At 37.0% G+C, this 16,573-nt stretch overlaps 1 protein-coding gene across 8 annotated transcripts in view; it reads right to left on the reverse strand.

Moving 5' to 3' along the window:
* shank2 (SH3 and multiple ankyrin repeat domains 2) overlaps positions 1-16,573 on the reverse strand; it is a 405,147-nt gene that overhangs the window by 279,837 nt on the left and 108,737 nt on the right. The window lies entirely within an intron of this gene.

The raw sequence follows: 16,573 nt of genomic DNA on the forward strand, positions 1-16,573 counted from the left end.
ATGGGAACCTATATATATAATCTCTAAAAGATTTTAATTTGTTCAACTTTTATTATTTTGTATTTATTTTGCAGTAATGGTTAATGCATAGATGTTGTGATGAAAAAGAGAAGCGAAAAGAGCCAAGTTTGCTCTCATTAATCATGGGCCTTACTGCTGTGCGGAGAGACACACTGCCAACCCAAAGGAAGAGGAACTTGGAAAAATAGCAATGCTCCATGTTTTAAAGCAGCACTCTAATTTTAGAATGAATTCAGACAGCCACTTTGATTTTGTAAATGCAGATGATTTTGAGGTAAATTTATCTGGTCCAGCTGTTTGGGAATGTGTAGTACACTTCACATGTAATCCGTGTCATCTTTTCAAAGATTATCTTTCTTACTTTTGCCCTCTGTATGTAAATTATGTAAAGGAATGTGCTATATTCATAGAGGTAATGAAATAAAACTGTAGCATGTTGTCATAGTGAAGTCTGAAATATTCCAAGCATCATCCACTATAGTTCATTGTAGATAACAGACCTGTGAACATCATATACAATGATAAGGTGCAGCGAAAATGAATGGTTTGTTAATACCTGTTACAACAGAAAGCAATACAAATAGTTTGTTATTGTTGTGTATTCAAATCATTGTTCAATAGTGGGGTTTGCCTTGACCTTCTTCTGAGGCTAAGAACACGAGACTGGCTCAAAATCATTTGAATTGATTCATGTGGCCAAGCAGGTATTTGAGCCCTGGTCTCCATAGTACAATGCTCAAACCACTATGCCATGCTGGCTTTCAATATCATTCAAATGTTACTCACTAGAATTTATTTATTTATTTATTTACAGTATTTATATTTTGCCCTTCTCACCCCAAAGGGAACTCAGGACAAATCACAAAATATACATATGTGGCAAACATTCAATGCCGTTTATACACTCACAAGACAAACATAGATAAAAGTATATATAGGCTTTTCCCATCTTTGGCATCTTGGAAGCTTGTGCTCAGTTCCAGCCATTGGTGGAGGGAGTGGTGTCGCTCCATCTCCCTGCTGAACAGCTTTGTTTGTAAACTTTCCTCCTTGATCAAATCACTGGCACTTTTCTGGTATTTTCTTATGGGTGCTTTAAAATACCTCCCCGCTTTTAAGCGGTACCTATTTATCTACTCACAATTTGCTTTTGAAGTGCTAAGTTGGCAAAAGCTGGGCTAAAGACCAGGAGCTCACCTTGACCCGGGCTTCTAACTGTCAACCTTTGATTGACAAGATTTACTGCAGCTGGTGGTTTAACCTGCTGTGCTAAAGCCCAGCCCATGATTTACACATGTAGACAAGCAAAATTGAGAGTGATTCCACGAATACATCGATCAATATCAATAATATAAGCAGTCAATCACTGTAAATATATCTAAACCTAACACTACTGTAAAGTACAAAATAAACACTATCTTAGCATTCAATATCAATCAATACATCATAATTTTAACGAGGGTATCATTCCATTTTGTAAGATTTCTGCAGCAATGAAGCCATGAAAAACAAACATCTGTTTAATTCAGGCTGTTTGTGGTAGGATCCTTTTACACAGCTAATACAATTCATTTAAACATATGGACTAAGATTCAACTCATACAATGAAAAAACACTTTAAGCAATCTAACTTCTCATTCTTCATCATTCAAAATTCAAAGAGTGAAGAGGTACTGCTATTAAATTTGAGATGTTATTAAGATGACAGAACATTTAACGGGGAGCCGTAAATTATAGCCACAAAAATGGTAAACATGTTTCAAAACTCCAAACACAGCAAGATTAATGTTGCTCTAACATTAAATAAAAGAATGATAAGTACCCCTTTCTGATTGTTACAGCTGCTTTTACCTCCATGAAACAATAAATCTCAGTTTAATTCATTTGAACATAGCTGTAATGAGGCATCACTATGTAATGGCAAAAAAGGTGAAAATATTTTCACACTTTATGACAAAACATGAATCAGGTGTAATTAAATATCAAATATCTAAACATGACTAATTCACTACCTGTGGATCTTGGAAAGGCATCTGGAAAAATTTATGTTTCTTTATAATTTACTACTTTCTGGTATACTAGAAGTCTGCAGCCAAATGGATTACATCTGTAAAGCATGGTAATTCCCATGCTAGTAGGACATTGATTCCTGTTTGGGTTTTAGTCCGAACTATCCAAGGTGCTGCATCTTTTGAGACATTTGTATTATGAAATACAAACTGGAGCACAGTTATCATCACATTAATATGAAACTGATGGGGACCTCCAGGAAAGATGGGAGGGAGTGGTATTAATGCTTTCATCCAAGTGGGGAACTCTGCAGTAGAAAGAAACAGTAGATTTATTTTATCAGTTTGAGACAAGCTCTGGTCAGTTATCTTCTTGGATCAAATGGGTTGCCCAGGAGTGCTCCTTAATCCAGTAATTGCCATGGAAACAAAAGGGAGTAATCAACAAAACTGTCTGGAGGAGCTGGGATTCTATCATGCTCTCCTGTTAACAGCTCACCCGAAGAGCCGGAAAGCAGCCCTCTACGGACATTGAACCCCAAACTTTCTCTTTCCTTATTTTAGTTTCTAGTTTTTTCTTGTCATTTGGAATTAAAGACATCTTAGAGCCAGCTGTGATACTTCTGCCTCAGTAAGCGGCCTGCTTTTTGAAATAAGTACAGAAAGTTCAAGTAGAACTGGAAGCAATAAGGTAAAGGTAAAGGTTTCCCCTGACGTTAAGTCCAGTCATGTCTGAGTCTGGGGGTTGGTGCTCATCTCCATTTCTAAGCCGAAGAGCCGGCGTTGTCCGTAGACACCTCCAAGGTCATGTGGACGGCATGACTGCATGGAGCGCCGTTACCTTCCCGCCGGAGCGGTACCTATTGATCTACTCTCATTGGCATGTTTTTGAACTGCTAGGTTGGCAGGAGCTGGAGTTAATAGCGGCCGCTCACGCCGCTCCCGGGGTTAGAACCTGGGACCTTTCGGTCTCCAGCTCAGTGCAATAAGGCAATACATTTATAAGCAATAAAGTTTGTGATGAACAAAAGGTCTAGCAATACAGATATTTGAAAAATTGGTTGACCTTTTGACATTGCCATTTAATTACTTTGGATTTGTTAATTTTGGATTACAAGGTAGGATTGTATGAGAAACTATTTGTTTTGTTCAAAGGAGACATTGGATGGGACAGGGTTTAAAAACACTGATGAAGTTGGTTACTGCCTGCCCAGTACATTAGTAATTGACATGGAGGAATGTCTGTAAAAAGGGGGCACCCCTTCACGCACAACTGATCTAGATGTATATCAAATAGCGTTTGATTAAGTGAGAGGAGTAAGAGTAATATTAAACTCCACATCAAAGTCCTCATTAAAATCCTAAGTAGAGAAGAGATTGGGAATCGAATGTTTTGAAGAATTAGGGGAGTGCAAAGATAATGATGTAGAAGAGTTTAATCAACTATCGCAAGATCTGGATGTTTTGGAGCACCAAGATAAATTGTGAGATGAGGCAAAGGACGATGAAGAAGATCACACAATGTGGGACTATATAATCTTGACATCACATGAAAGGTTTAACAAGCAGGTGGATAAAGTTAATATAATACTGGAAGTATGAAAATTATGTCTGAGAATGCTGATTTTGTAATGAAAGAAATTTGGCATGAAACTGGATCAATGTATAAAGTGACAAATTATAAGGAAATAATGGAAATCAAGATAGGGCAAATCAAGATAGGGTATGAAAAAGCATGACTAATGTATATATTGTTAAATGTGAGACTTTTGCCTCAATCTGTATTTTGCCACATGTGAAGGTGTAGTTTACATTATATGGGTTTAAAGGGATAAAATGGTTTTGAAGTACAATTGGTTTCTTTGTTCCCCTGCGGATGTTTATGAAATATACTTTATTGTTAAGTTTACTGATAGAGTTAAAAGGGCACTGAACTTTTGATTTAACAAAATATATGCATTTTGATGTTTGGGTTACATTATGGCTTTATAATGGGGATAACTGATATTAGTTATAAAAAGCCATTACCGTAAGAGCACCAGAATAATAGACAATGTATTTGTTACATTATTAAATCAAACAGCTAAACAACAAATTTTAAGGTTACAGCAGTTTGGAAAAATGGAAGATTGTTTTTAATTTAAATATAAGTAATTATTAATTATCATTAATAGCTAGATATGGGAGCTAATATTTTATTAACACTGCAGGATAACTAGGTAGTATAGAAAGTTAAATTTTATATGTGTAGATTAGAGAAAAAAGTTATTTTTGCTGAATGTCAAAAATAAGGCGGTTAATTAGGATTTAATAATAGCACCTATAAAAAACACTGAAATTCACTTTTATGTTCTGCTTTATTCTTTCCTCTCTCCTTTTTCTCAACTTTGCACTCTTTTAGTCTTTATTTTTATGCAGATGTAGATTTTTGTTCTTTGTATATTTTAATTTCTTTGTATATACCAGCAGCCACTGATGTCTGTTCTCTCAATTTCACTTAGCCAGCCCTTTATTTGCTATTGTCCATAGTTTGCTCACGCATTATGCCCACAGCAGACATGCCCTTCTGATTGTGAGCAGTTATAGGTTTTCTCAGAACCCACGTTTGACGTCCCCGTCTCTTGTGTTCTCTGCTTATTTAATTAGTACTCTTTTGCCTACTTATGTCTTCAGATTCTTTAAAAAATGGTAACCAGTTGCCACACCTTCAAATGTTCACTCATATATTGGGTAACCCCCCCCCCCCAATATAATAATGGACTATTGTGAAAAAGGGCTGGCATTTCCAATTATGATTTAGTGCTACAGCTGTATAGGCCCCTTTCTCTCTAAAGCTGAATATATGGTGGGGTGGGCAGTAGATCTAGGCTTGTCTCCCATTATGCAGAAAAGAGACATTCTTGTAATTAAATTCTGGCCAAAGTTTTAGTTTGCTGCTGCTGCTGTTGTTGTTGTTGTTGTGTAACTTCTAGATACTTTGTTTCTGTGGTAAAACAATAGGGTGTTCTTAGCAAAACATCTTCATCAAGGATTGGCATTTGCCTTCCTCTGAAGTTGAGAGTGTGTTTGCTTCCGGGTTTCCATCGCTGAGTAGAGATTCAAACCGTGGTCTCAAGAGTCCTAGTCCAGTACTCAAAACAAAACACACACTGGGTAATTTCCTTTACCTTTGGTAGCTTCCTTCCCACTCCACTGAGCAAAATGAACAATCACAAGCATTCCCTGAATCACAATAGCATAGCCAATTTGTGTCAGAATTTCCTGTCACAAGCACTACAGAAATACAAATTTAAAGCAATGTGTTTTGTTTTGTTTCATTTTAGGAGAAGGATATAGTAATAGAGTAATAGTAGAAATAGTAGCAGTTTTGTTTTCATATTATGAAAAAAGAAGAGTTGGGTTTCATCCTTTTAAACAGTCAGCTAACTGGGAGAAAGATACAAATGAAGGAGGATTTTAATCTTCACAATTCTGTCTTAATGTTTGCTCTACAATGCAATATTGCTTCATGAAATTCTATAAAAGTTTACTTTATTCAAAGCAATTTGAAGTTTGCAAAAGCAAAGTAAGTCTAGTTTTGTACTGTTTGGAATAAGAAAATATAAATCTGTTAAAATCTAGCTGGTTCCAATTGTACCTAGTAAAATAAGCTTGATGCTCTGGAGATCGATTATAATAATACAGTAAAATGCCAGAAGTCTTATTACTTATTATTGGGGGTTTTGTAGGAAGAACATGTTTTTGTATTATCATCTTTCCTTGTTGGAGCTAGAAAACATTTCAATAAATAAGGCAAAATATTATGTAAGGGAAAGTCATGTCCTACTTCAATAATAAGGTTCTGCTGCTACTGAGAATAATCTTTTAACTTGATGTTTAAATTGTTTTCATAATATGAATTGTCTGATTCTATTTTAATGTTCACTTTGTGTGTTTTTAATGTTATTTTCATATGAGGGGTTTCTCTGGGATTTTATAGCAGTATTTGTTTGTTTCATGGAGGCACCGAATGTTAGCCGTTGTATGTTGGAATTCGTCTTAAATCCCCTTCGGGAGATAGGGTAGAATAGAAATAAAGTTATATTATTATTATATGTTTCTTATTTGTATTGTTCTTTTATACTGTCAGCTGCTTTGATTCCCAATTTTGGTGGGAAAGTGGGATACAAACAACAACAACATAACGTTACTTCATAATGACAAGATCGTTTCAGAAAGCAATTAACCTAATGTGTCTTTAAAAACATGAAATGATTATGTCCAACTATGACTTTTTTTGGCAAGAAGGCGATAATTACCTGTATCAAACTTTTATCGAAACATATGGAAATAGGCACATACTTTTGAAGTAAGTACTTGTTTCTTGGACACTGTCTAGGGAAAAGATTTTCCATGATCTTTTTGATGGTTAAAGACTTATGCCACAACACTGTAGAGACCAATCTCCACCTCCTAATACAATTGCAAACTTTTAAAAAAAGACATAAGTCACCTTTTATTGATGCCTATATACAGACATTGTATTCACCACCACTCTTTTTATTATAATTATTTATACTGTTCCACCCATTTCCCCATCTTTTCTTCCTCTCTTGTTCCTTTCTTTAGATTATTTACACACAATAAAATACATTTAAAATAGTTCTAGAGAAGTATCTTCCATATGTAATTTTACTGCTTAGGAACAGACACTGTGCCAGTTTATTGTTAGTTTAGCAGAAGTAAAATGGTTGCACGTTTAGAAATAAAACGGCAGTCACTGGCTGATTTCCACTGAACTCCAGAATTTGTGTAGGAGGTTCAGATTACTTAACAGATGAAAAAGACTAGAAAGACATGTTAGATTAAACTTTTTGTGTGTGATTATTTTTGAAATAGCTGGATAAATTTCAAGATGGCTTGAAGCCCAGTTTAAGTGCAAATGACCTCAGTTAATTTATACCCATGTTAGGAAAGGGCCAGCGGAAAGAAAGTCCTATGAATCCTCTCAGTAGTTTGCATTATCACAATGCAAGGGTGCTTTTCTGGATCTGAATTTGCTGGCTGGTGCCCCATGCTGGTTCTGCTTCACTGCTGAAAAGGTAGGCGTGAGTGTCGACAGACTATTGTTCCTGGCACTAGGAAGCTACCATCTGAGATTCTTCAGGATCTAATACCGTCATTAACATTTGTAGGAAGCGGTCCTAAGCAAAGTCATCAAGTTATATTCCTTTTCTATCAGATCTCAAATTGTTTGTTCGTTAACTTATATATGTCCATTCAAGCTGGCAAATGAAATATAGTTTAGAAATATAATTGAATTTCAACACAGGAATGAGAAGTGGGAAGAACTCAATGGTGTGGCTATCTAGAGAAACATTAGTCCTTGTGATGCCCCATGGGCCTCTGAGTCCTGACCCTAGCGCCATTATGGATCATGGTGATGAAGACATGGGATTTCTGCCGTCTCAGCAAGAGACTGTGCCATTCCAGATGCCTTTTGTTGATAATTCTTGCCAAGAGCTCATTAAAACGGACCTTGAACAAGCTATTCCCAGCGCTTCTCCCCCTTTCGCGAGAAGGGAGTTTTTTGAGACTAGTCGCTCAGAGAAAGCGCAAACAAGGAAAAGCGCCAGATTAGCAGCCAGACAGGGTGCTAATTAGCTCGTTTCTCCTGAGAGTTTTAAGGGAGGAACGCATCTGGATGAAAATGTGTTTCAGTTCTTTTCCCTTGGGAAAAGAAGCACTGGACATCTGTTTGTAGAAAGACTTGAAGTTCTTTAAAAGCTTCCCGCACAGACTAGCCCGCGTGGAGTCAACAAGTCAGCTCAAGGATTAACTTCGGTTCCAGCCAAGTGTGGACTGCGTTTTGAGTCCGCTAATTCCAGTTTCACCGTGTCTTGCCTTTTTGTGTTCTTGACCCATCTCATCGTGTTCCCAGCCTTGTATCTTGTGCCAAGTATCCAGTCTTGTCTTCAGTTTCCTGCCATGGACTTACTTTGAACTCTAGTAAAATCTTGGACGTTTCCCCACTCAAACTGCTTGGAAGTTGAGTGTGTTTCGGTTTTGGATTATAACTTTGAACTCTAATATTATATACTGGACAATATATTTCTGGACTATATTTGACCTTCTCTGAAAGGTCTATTGATGAACTTTATTTTCTATCTGTTTTTATCCTAATTACTCATTTCTTTAATAAAGATATTAGACTGTTATTGGCCTCCGTGTGTTGGTTCTAGTGCTCTGCGGCCAGGGCGTGACAGTCCTGGACAAGCTCAACCCCATGTAAGGTTTGCAGCTGGCAGCTGGTTTTGACCTGAAATACCTTTTGTTGGGTTTAACTAGACTGCAATCTGTAACAACAACAACAACAACAACAATAATTATTTTTATACCCCGCCTCTATCTCCCCAAAGGGGACTCAGGGCGGCTTACATGGGGCCAAGCCCAAATAAAAACAATAGCAATATAAAACACAACAGACAAAAAACATGCACAATTATAAAAATTTACACGTTAGCCAATAAAAACAAATGACAAGAACTAATAAAAACATGGATTAAAATGGAGATGTTGTAAAAGTAGACTGGGTAAGGTGCACCATATAAATATTGCAAACACGAGGTGACTGATAAAGTGCTGCAAATTCTTGGAAGTGCAAATTGGGATGGGAATAGACCCTGTGTCTTTATCAAGTTGACATAGGTAAAAAGTGCAAACTATCGAAGTAGGATATTTAACTTCCATATTAATTATTTGAATTGTGGTTGACAGCTGGTTCAGCACACTGCTGTCAGACTTCTCACAAGTACACATTTGGAGTGGTCTAATCCACAGGCCAACTGGCTACAAGGGGTAGCATGTCCAGTGCCAGGCCTGAAGAGGCACTCTTGGCCTCAGCTGGCTGCTAGGGTGTGTATTGCCCTTACCTGGCCTGAGCCCACCTGATTTGAAACTGTCCATTCCCCATATGTAATCAGCTATGGCCTTTTCATGACCATTGGGGAGCAATTTTGCCAGGTAACATTATTAGTTTTCCTGCTTTTGGCATTTTCACTTCCCTCATGACAACTTGTTCTGTCTTTTCTACACACAAAATTATGCTATTTTCTTGTCACAAGCTAACCGCGGGAGGAGCTCTTCGCACTGACAAGGATCTATTTGTGGTGCAAGCAGGTAGAATTATCAGCTTCCAAAAGAAGAAAGGGTTTTTGTATGGGAAAAACTAGTCTTATAGGCAAATGCCTTGCTCATGTGCAGAGATTTGCTGCCAAAATTTTAACTGAAAAGCACACCGCCTTTCAGTTACTGTTTTCCAGCAGGAAAGAACCCTGATTTTCAATTACTGGAGCCATTTCCTACATGGTCCCAAGATTTTATCATAATAAAATTCTGGGTATTTATCCTTAGGAGCACAAAACAACCTATACTAAACAGCTACACTGGTGAGCGATATGCTGCTGGTTATAAAATGGTGTTATTTTTTTTACCTTTGCCAATCTAAACTGAATGAAGGAATGTATTCTCCTGGAAGATGGCTCAACGAGTTTGAAATTAATAAGGGCTCTCTGAAAGCTGAATGAGTATCCTCTCCATAATAGCCTTGGAACACTGGGATGCTCCATCCTAGGAGAGCTATTTGTTCTCTTCCACCCAGAAGCATGCCAAATATTTCTTCTTTGATTGGACATGTATTTTCTTATTGGTTCCCCATATTGTAAACAGTCTTGGGAACTTTTGTTGATATGCAGCTCCCTATATAATACAAATATGTATGGTGGTCTATGGCTTTCAAAGTGCCATACTAGGAGAATCTACCATGCTGACTTTCTTGGGAAGATTTGCCTTTCTCTAAGGCTGAGAAAGTCACCCAGTATACTTCCATGGCTGGTTGAGTTGGAGTCTCCAGAACCATAGTCCAACTTTCCAACCATGACATCATGTTGAATCTACAAAGAAATACACCTAGAGTGAAATTCTTGAATTCTATGCATAGAATCCTATTGGAAGAGATAAAAAAGGCCATCCAGAGCAGTCCATTGACATGCAAAAATACACAATCACAATCAATGAACATATGTCCAGTCTGTTTAAAAACCTCCAAAGAAGAAAACTTGACCATACTCCATGGCAGCGTATTCTACTGTTGAACAGTTTTTACTGTCAGGAAGGTTCCCCCCCCCCCTAATGTTTAGGTGGGATCTCTTTTCCTCCAGTTTGAATCCTATTCTCCTTCTTCTTCAATATGTATTTATTGAAATTTCATATATCATAAGAGAAAATTTAAAAAAAATAGTATACATCGAAAGTGGGAGAACATTTTTATTATAGAAAAGTAGGAAAAGTGAGAGGGAAAAGGAAAAAAAGACAGAATGATAGTGAGAAAAAAAGAAATTTAATATATATATATAAAAAATAAAAGTTCTAGACTTCCAACTGCGCCCGGGCTGTGGCGCAGGTGGGAGAGCAAGCCAGTGCAATTAACTGCAATGAATCACTCTGACCAGGAGGTCATGAGTTCAAGCCCCGCTCGGAGCCTATGTTTGTTTGTCTTTGTTCTATGTTAAAAGGCATTGAATGTTTGCCTATATGTGTCCCTGAGTCCTCTTCGGGGTGAGAAGGGCGGAATATAAATGCTGTAAATAAATAAATAAATAAACCTGCTCTGGCAATTCCTTAAACCGTCGTAATTAATATTCCATTATAACGCTACTATATCCCCTTCATCCTCTTCTAATCTTGGAAATATTAAGCTTCAGCAGATAAGATCTAATTTTGCCTGTTTTAAATAGTCTTTGACTAAGTCCCAGTTGGTTTCTTTTTTTGGTAATCCTTGGTTTGGGGATAACCAATAAGTCAACCTGTCCATATTCATAATCTCTAATACCTTATTTAGGCAATCCTCTTTTTTAGGTATTTCTTTTTGTCTCCACATTCTTGCATAGACTAGCCTTGCCGCTGTAACCAAAAGGTTAAACAAAATTTCTTTATTCTTGTCATTTTCAATATCCAACATTCCCAACAGGAAGAATTCTGGTTGTCTTTGGATTTTTAATTTTTAAAATTGATTGTATAGCTTCTCATATATCTTTCCAAAACTGTCTCGCTTTCTTACAAGTCCACCAGGAGTGGAAAAAGGTACCTGTTTGTTATTCATATTTCCAACATTTGTTGGAAGCGTTCTTATAGCATTTTGAGATTTTATTTGGTGTCAAATACCATCGATATTGCATCTTAAGTTCTCTTTTAAGTCATATTAGTAAGTATATTTCAATCTTTGGTTCCAGGCTTTTTCCCACTGCTTCAAATTGATCTGGTGTCCAACATTTTGGGCCCATTTCACCATACAATCTTTTATCTTTTCAGTCTCCATGGCCCACTCTAATAGTTTTTTATAAATTTTACTGATCAGTTTTTTCTCCGTTTTCATTGTACTATCCCAGAAACCAGTTTTGTCTGCGAAACCATTCTCTCTGTCTTTCTTAAAGAGTTCCAGTAGCTGTCTGTAATGAAGCCATGTACAACTTGGGTATTTTAATTTAATGTATTTTTCCTCTTTTAGTTCTACTTTACCTTTTCCCCTTATTATCACTCTTCATAGATGGGCCAAACTTGCCATCCTAATTCTCTTCTTTGAAAAGCTTCAAAAGGAGATATCCACAAAGGGCACTGTCTATAAAATCTAAATTTATGTCTATTCCAAATTTTTATCAGACCGGCTCTAATATAATGATTTGAAAAATGTATTTCAACTTTTGTCTTGTCATACCAAATATAGGCATGCCAGCCCCTTCTTAAATCAAAGTCCTCAAGTGTCAATAATTTCTGATTTTTTAAACTGGACCAATCTTTAATCCAGATGAGGCCAGATGCTTCATAATAGGATCTTAGATCCGGCAAGCCAAAACCCCCTCGTTTAGTTTCAACTATCAAATTTAAGCATTTTATCCTCGGCTTCTTGCCTTGCCAAATAAATTTAGACAGGTCTTTATTCCAAATATTGAAAGTATTCAGGTTCCTAATGATTGGCAACGATTGGAATAGATACAGCATCTTTGGTAAGACGTTCTCCTTGTCCTAGTCCCTGGAGCAGCAGAAAACAACTTGCTTCATTTCCCATGACATCTTTTTAGATATTTAAACATGGCTCTCACGTAGCCATGGGTCCAAAAATTGTCTAATTTGTTTAATCCGTGTTTTTGTTTCGTGCTGTTCATTCGTTTGGCACAATACGGGAGAGGGCAGGGCCAGTGGGGGAAAGAGGGAATGTTTTAAAGGGGATTTTCTTTCCAGAAAGAAAAGCAAATCTCTAAATATCAGGGGATGACCCAAACATTGTAAGAGTTGATGGGCTAAAAATGGTAGATATGCCCTTCGTGTGTGGCGATTTTCACCCCCTAGCCCTAAAACTGAGGGGCAGGGGAGTTTGGGCAACCTGCCCACTGCCACCAATGAGACAAATGTATTCATATTTTTGGATGGTGGAACAAAAAAGTTCATTAGGATGGGTGCCGTTTTTGGAAGCAGCGGACAGAAATGGAAATGGGGCCATACAAATGGGATAAACAGAAATGGATAGCGATTTTATACAAATGCACATGACTACTATGATGTCATTTTTAAAACTTCTCTTCTCCAAGCTAAACATACCCAGCAACTGAAATCACTGGGGCATAATTTCCAGACCTTCCAGTCATGATGCATCAGTAGATATTACCTAATCTGTCTGTCTCCTCCCAGATACGCATATACACTAAAGAGTATAGCTGGATATTTAACTTAAAATCTGTTGTTAGAATCCTGTTGCTGACATATGGAGTATCCCCCAGTAACTACAGCATATGAATTCTCTGAGGTACTACAAAAGGAAGCATCCCATGGAAAAGCAGCTGGGGGGGGGGGGGAGGGTGTCTCTCCAGCCACTGATCAGGTGTAGAAAATGCCCAGGTACATTACAACTGCCCTCACATATCCAGTGGATAAGTAGCATTCTTACATTTGGAACAGAAGTAGCCCTTCTTTCCTGGTGAATGACAGCCAGAGCTCTCCAGATACACTGCTGTCACTGGTCATAAAACAGAAAGAGGGAACAGAGCTGCACCTGTGATTTCCATGGTTGCTGTTGCATATAAATTTGCTAATATTCTTCAAGTCCATTTTCGCTAGGCTGAGCAATACTGAAAGAACCCGCCAGAGTTACCATATTAAGTTATGATGAATCATACTTTAGGGTGATGGCTATAAAAACAGTAAGATGCAGACATGGGGTTTTGTTTGCACATTTTTGTTTGGCAAACAAAAACCAAATGAACATTTGGTGCATTTTATATCTTATTTTTATCTATTGCACATGAACCTCTAGACATTCTAATACAAAGTGCCTATCTAGGTTATATTTGAATCTTTTAGACTATAAGAGGAACATTTGTTCAGCACAGTAAGCAACTTGTTTTACTCCTTAAACATATACAATGACATAAGACATCCAAACCTAGCTTCTAGCTAAATTTTAAAATTGCTGTTTTAAACAAGATTAAAAAAATAAAATGCTTTCACCTGTAAACAAGATTAAAAATTCATTATTGTGTGATTCTTATTTGGCAGTTGAATATCTTGGCATAACAGATTTCAATATACTTCAACAACATATTACAACTAAAGTACAAGTAAGATCTTAGAACCAAGTCAATAGCTGTTAGTTACTATGCATTCAAAATATTTTTAAAAGTTTTCCCAGTTCCTAAAACAGGAAATTCTAAACTAGTTTTCTACTTTTTAAAGTATATATTCAATAATATTTATTTTTCTAGTCCCAGACATATTCATCATTTCAATGCTATTCATTTTTTTCTTAATCAGCCAAATTAAATCACTGTGTAAATTTATACAATTTTATTTTGTTTTGACATAAACAAATAACTTGTATATGGATATTATCCATGGTATGAAAAGTATTATCAACTCACAGTTTGAACAGGCATGCACACGCACACATACTCATCATGCTGTCTTTCATTCTACTATGCTGTGCTGGTTCTTCTCCCTGGACTGCTATTTTTTTGGGTTAACATTACCTTTAGGATGCTGCCGATAAGCTATCTGGCTGAATGCAAGTGCATCTTCTGTCCCTCATATTACAGAGCATGCTAATGTTACTTTCCTCCTATCAGTCTTTTGAATGTGATTTTATTTTACCACTGGATTTTTTTCTCCAGAATTCATGATGACACTGTTCCAAAATTTTGCAGTACATGTGGTATACTGTGCACAAAAAATTCTCCTAGCAACTCCGACTTAGAGTCTAGCATTTTCCTTATTCAAGCTGTGATTCACTCTGCCATCTGTAGTCAGATATTGACAGGCAGTAGTCTTAGAATAGCTATTATACATTTTTTCAACAACTAGTTTTAGCATCTGCAAACATAAGCTATGGGAAATGTCCAACATTTATTTATCACACTATTCTATGTTTGCTTAAGGATTGTACCTACTGAAAGATTTGTCTTTTCAATCATGCAACTTTGTGATGGCAAATACATATTTTACTTCTATACTATAGAAAGATGCTTCAGTAATATAATTGCAGCCCAATTCGTTCCAAAGACGATCTTGTCAGAGAATAACTACTCTGGGATTATTTAGAGCAGATAAATATCTGCGGACAAGCTTTTCTATCATCACAAAAAGTTTCCCAGTAAACAAACCTAAAAATCTGCATTTTTTCATATGATCTTGTCTAATTTTCCATACCATATTTAAAGACTCAAAAGGCACAGAGACACATAGGTATTGAAACCACATAATATAGCCTTTTCTGTGGAAGCAAACTACCTATGGAACTCTCTCCCATAAACCTGATCTCTTTTTCTCATTTTCAGATGGTTTCTTAAAATTGTTTTTGCTCAAATTGATGTTTTAGTTTTTTTGAAAAGGCACTGGGTTTTTGAAAATTCTCTCCTGCTTTTAATCTGCTGATTTCAAAGTTCTAATGTTTCACAAGTGTTTTACAGTTTGGGAAGGCACTGAATATCTCTGCCTGAGATTTCTAACTATCCCTCCCTGAATCCCAATTCTACAGGATGAAACCAAGGCAATTAAGGTAGAATTTTATATAACTGGGTAGTGTGAAAGAGTCCTAGGTTTTAGTTTGACATGTAGGTGTTGCTGGTTGCTGAACTATAAGTTCAGAAGTAGAAGCAAAGTCATCCATCAGTACAATAACATATGGGGGAACTGTTCTCCATTTCAGAGGTGTAACCTAGAACTTCCCCAAGATGCTGCCCATCTGGACCTAAAGAGGATGGGTGAAGCATCATTTTAGAACCTTTCTTCTTTTTCTAAGTCTCCAGCTTCCACTATAGAATAAAGCATCCTCTATCACTTGATGCACTAGTCTGGCTTTTCCACCACCATAAATATTTCCCCCTTCTTCCTTCCTCTCTTTTTTGCCAAGCCCAAGACACTCAGAAATATGCATTGATAGGATATGCTACTAATGAAAAGTGTATGTAACATTCTGACAAAGTGAGATATCTGGCATACTTTGAACAGCCCTCAGAGAATAGTTGGCTGTATGCTCACATTCGTGAAATTATTTGCATTAACTATATCTTAGAGAACAAAATAGATATTGCACATTTTAGTTCTGGGGCACATTGAAGTAAAACCACTATATATCCTGATATTTCACATGCCATGATCTAACAGATTTTCTCTTGTACTTTTTAAACAGGTTGCTATAAATCTGTTGGTGCTATGCATCAATGTCCAGCATTGTGCATTTTTCACAGGAGTGTGCAGTGAGGTAGGGTGGGAGACAGGGAATGCTGCTATTGCCTCCTAAACATCCCAGGACCTGAAAAAATCCCTCTCCCTCTCCCTCTCCCTCCTGAATGGAAGATTTCTTTATTTTCCACCTCCTTATTCCATAATTACTTTGCCCGATCTATCTTGCTCCTGTTGCCACTAAAAACCATCATCACTTCCCCCAGCACAGTTGTGTTAGCCAGCATGATTTCAAATGCAATTTTTTATTTCATCATATGATCTTCTGATTTCTGAAGTATGAGAAATGTTTAGTAACATGTGCCCATTCATTTTTATTTATCACTACTGTATTCTGCTGGGGAAACATAAATGGCATTATCACTGATAGGATTTTAGATTCAGATAGGTGCATAGTATGCCTGATTTTGGTCCAAAATTCAACACTGTGGCTATGCACAAGATCATTGTTCACAATTCCACTACATGAATAATAGGCATTTCTTTGACATCAACAAGGCTTTTGTGACAGTCAATCATGAAATTGGTACTGAAGTCTAGAATGCAGTTATGTGGGTATGAATTATGTTTGTGGGTTTCCCACTATATTTCAAACAGAATTCTCATTCAAAATGGCCTACACATGTGAGGAAACACACACAGGATCTTTCCAGACAGGCCCTATATCCCAGAATCTGATGCCAGGTTTTCTGCTTTAAAGTGGATTGCCGTGTTTCCCCAAAAATAAGATGGTGTCTTATATTAATTTTTGCTCCCAAAGATGCACTAGGTCTTAT

This window comes from Anolis carolinensis, chromosome 1, assembly GCF_035594765.1.
Source record: "Anolis carolinensis isolate JA03-04 chromosome 1, rAnoCar3.1.pri, whole genome shotgun sequence".
Classification (NCBI taxonomy): domain Eukaryota; kingdom Metazoa; phylum Chordata; class Lepidosauria; order Squamata; family Dactyloidae; genus Anolis; species Anolis carolinensis.